We start from the raw sequence: 4,286 nt of genomic DNA on the forward strand, positions 1-4,286 counted from the left end.
GAGTTGGTTGTGGTTGATAAACGAGTCTTGGTGGGGTAGGAGGTCTTTGACGATGTAGCACATGAAGTAGACGGTGTACATTGTTGATTGATTGATTGATTGTTGGTTGCTTAACGTCCAGTGGCAAATATTTCATGCATATTCAGGACGAGAACAAGTTCACAATAAATACAATAGGTAGGTTCTGTAATAGATTAAGGGATTAAGGTCGGAGAAATTTAGACTGCCACGGGAAATGAGGGTTTATTGGATAGGGACAGAAATCTAGCCTTGCAACAGGTCACTAACGGACCCCTCAAACAGTTGTTGCAAGGGTTCTTAACGTGCAAAGAACGTGGCACTTTCTTTACACGAGGCATCGGATTTAACGTCCCCATTCTGACCGGACGTGGCTGCAAATTTGTACATCCCGCACAGCCAAACGGACGCCCCACTTTAGCACGGGTTTTACTGCCGGTCGGAGGAAGACCAATGGTGACCATACTTCTATCCCCCAGTCACCCTTGGGGGGGTACATTGTTGAAGAAAACCACATCAAACATGAAGGGAAATCGTCTTTGCACTATAGGTAGAGCCAACAAAATAATATACTGCCAATGGCCACCTGTAATCAATGATTTTTTTACTTTAGTAATCCATAATAGACTTCTGCTCACACATATTACATTTATATTATTAAAATAGCTAATCCGATTTCAAAATTTGTGGTGGATTTCTTGGAACTTCAAACATTATGTCAGAGGACATCTCAATATCATTCCTGTTTTTGTTTCTAGATCTGTGCCTTTTCTTTGACACGTATCTCCCACAACAAACTAGTAAGACAATGACGACAACTGTAAATATAGGAAAATTATCATAAATGTGACAAATGTTTGTTTATGTGCCATTTATAAATTATGCAGTCTTGAAAAAGATAACAACAATTATTAACTCCAAGAGCACTAGTATATAACATATTTATATATACAGAACAATGCCATGTCAATAAAAAGTTATGGTAAGCTTATATATAAATGCATTTAGCCTTATCACTAATATTGTGAACTTGTCATGCTCACTTTCATACTACATTAAATGACTAGTCTGTTACCTGTTCGTGACCACTGGTTATTTTCCGAATACATGTTTATGTAAATGTACTTAGTATACCATTAAAGCTGGATATCACATTTAGCTGATTTTGTTAAACCATTATTCAATCAATTTTTACACACACCAGTTTTTTTTTTACTTAATAATTAACAAGACATACATTTTTGTATGCATATATATTTACCTATGATAAGACTCACTGTTGAATACATCCAGGTGTACTCATGATACTGTTCTTCTGACTCTTCCGATCTAATCGTACTGAGTATCGATTGAGTTGTCTGTAAAGAAATTTTAATTTTAAAATATGTAAGATACATTTGTATCTATCCCTACTGAAATATACAAGGTAAATAAAAGATATTTATTTTTTTATATAAAATTACAGAGAGAAGGTAAACAAGACCATAGTAATGTCACAGGCAGTATTAGTTGATAAAGGAGGTCAATCGCATGTTCCACATGATTAACCAGTGCCATCACCAAGTACAGATGCCTATTCAAGACAAGAGATAGAGTCAGATGTTGATCAATCATAAATGAGGTATATATTTATAAAACACAACATTTTCCATATAGATCATTTTGTAGAGTTGGAATGTAAATTTCATGTATGTACAATATACATTCTTTCGGAATCTATGGTCTAAAACAGGATTTAGCTGTGTATTGATCATTTATAGAAAAGGGTGATCTTCAAAGTAAAAACTTTTTCCTGACAGCCATTGAATCATTTTCATTTTTTATTTCCTAAAAATATATGTGTATACATGTATATATGTCTCTGCCTAAACTAACTGTCTAACTGCATTTGTAAAAATACAAACCTACTGTATACGTTTTTATTTCAGATGTATGTGTATGGAGCACTTACCATGGGTTCAGGGATGCCACTTAAGCTTGACATGCTTGATGTTTGTTTGACTTTCGTCTTGGGTGTATGGACCACAGTTGTTGAAGATGAACTGATCCCCTACAATTATATAAACAAAATAAAATATTCAATTTAACTCATTCTTCATTTTTATTCAGATTATGAATGAACAAACGTAAAAAAAAAATACACCTAAAGAAAAAATAATGTTGAATGCGTAAGAGATCAACTTCCTTTGTTACAAAGTGTAGAGTCTTCAAGGGATTATAATTAATACAGTGTCATGAATTTGTATTTTAGCCTTTTAAATTATATAAAATTGCATTTATTTCGATCTTTTTGTAAAGGGAGTTGATGTCTTGCACTTTCAACACTATTTTCATGTTTAGGTGTATGGCATAGGTTGTCAATACTGTTGGTCAAAGAGTGTTGTCTGGAAGAAGTTCACCTTTGTTTATCTTTTGGGAAGTTGTTTGTACTGTACATGTATCTAGACCCGTTCACCAATCAGTTTGTTTAACATGCACACGCAGTGTGATTTTTATCCAACACTTGTGTAGGTGTGGACGTTTGTTTCAATTTAGACTTATTTAACAAAAGTCAAATTTATACACATACAAAAATGTTCTAAACCCTTTAAATGTAAGTTAAAAGGTATTTTATTGGAAAGGTTCAGTTTAATCTTTTTATGGTGAAGATTGTTTAAAAACTTACTGCAGTAAACCTCAGACCCTGTACAATGTATGTGGATTTCTGACTTTTTATCAGATTTGTGAATTCCTCGGGTTTTACCCATCTTTATAGCGGATTACCTCTTCTAGATACAAATGTAAGTCAAATTGCGTTCAGTAAACTCCTTGATCACTTCCAGTTGTACTTCGACTAATATAAGAGGTAATCCCCTATAAACAGATAAAGCATGTAAGAGCGCAAAGCCAGGGCAAAATGGGAAACACAAGGACAAAGTCAAAGATGTCAAGAAATACAACACATGAACCAATAAAAAAAAAACCAAACAATTCCCTCATACCTATTTTCATAATAAACTGAAGCAGACCGAGGACTAAATGTACATGAAATGTTCTAAGTAATGGTACAATGCTTTTGTTGTTCTTTATCTTGAAGTCACCAGTGTCGGACAGTGAGATTTCACACTAATTTACACGGATGTTGTTCTTATCTTTCTAATGTTTTGAGTTTTATCTAATTTACATGCATGTACTGACAGTTACATATTCACAATTTTGTCCGTATATGTTGATACTAGCTTCAGGATTTCTAGTCACAAGTTGATGACATGTATCCATAGAACCACGCTTTATCACAACTGTTTTAACTCCCAAAATAATCAATGTAGAATCGGCATTAAATGTATCAAAATATATTGTTCCAATCGAGGGCTTGCCTTGGTAAACATACACGTTCCCTCCAACAAATGTGCACGAATAACCCTTAGGAATAAAATTTAAATTTTGTTCCAACTTGCACACATTCTTTATGTCAAGTACATCACAATATACCAAAGATACCAAACACAATAAAACACTTTTAACCTTTTCCATTTTTGTTGACCGACGCTTTCCAAGGCGGGAAGATTTCGTACTTCTCTGGAGATATTAAACAATAACGACTATTGTAAACTTCCGAAGGGTATATACATAACAGAGTTTTCTCCCATGTAATAGCGAATTTTTAAAAATTTAAAAATATTTCAATAAGCAGCTTCTATCTATTTCAGTAGTTTCAACGTTTCATGCAAGCTTTAAATTATTTTGATAAAGCATGATTAAAAGTTCAACCTATTTAAACCCACTTTCAGGACTTGTTTTTATCACACTACATTATTTTCAACGTTTGATAATTTTATCTGTTTAGAGAGCGATAACTCTTGTTATTCATGCATCAAATAGTATTTATGATTGACTTAGTTATTTCCCTTGTACAAATTATAGAAATTAATACAAACGAATAGAATCGTATAAAATATAATAAAAACATACATAAAACTCACAAAATCTATCGATTTGTTCTTTGACAGTATTGTTTTAGATAATGAACTCACTATAAATAGATATTTATAAAATCAAAGCACTGATAGTACCGATAGTATGCAGTCATTGAATTATTTGTGGTTTTATACGATTTTCAAATCACAACCAACAAACAAAGTTAATCAATAATACAAACCAAAAAATGACATATAAGCAGGTATTCTAAAATGGAGGTTTATAAGTTTTATGAGTAAGCCGTAATTGAGAGTTTTTACATTGGGAATGTCCCCTACTGTATATGCTTTACTTTAAAGAGAAAGAAGATA

The 4,286-nt window shown here is 32.9% G+C and overlaps 1 long non-coding RNA gene across 1 annotated transcript; it reads right to left on the bottom strand.

The window, feature by feature from the left end:
* Positions 1 to 514: 514 nt before the first annotated feature.
* Positions 515 to 3,575, bottom strand: LOC127720688 (uncharacterized). The gene is made up of 3 exons (XR_007990927.1): positions 3,196 to 3,575; positions 1,280 to 1,376; positions 515 to 836 (listed from the first exon to the last, which is right to left on the bottom strand). It is a non-coding gene; the product is annotated as an uncharacterized LOC127720688 (long non-coding RNA).
* Positions 3,576 to 4,286: the final 711 nt, after the last annotated feature.

This window comes from Mytilus californianus, unplaced genomic scaffold (assembly GCF_021869535.1).
Source record: "Mytilus californianus isolate M0D057914Y unplaced genomic scaffold, xbMytCali1.0.p SCAF_11, whole genome shotgun sequence".
NCBI classification, from domain to species: Eukaryota; Metazoa; Mollusca; class Bivalvia; order Mytilida; family Mytilidae; genus Mytilus; species Mytilus californianus.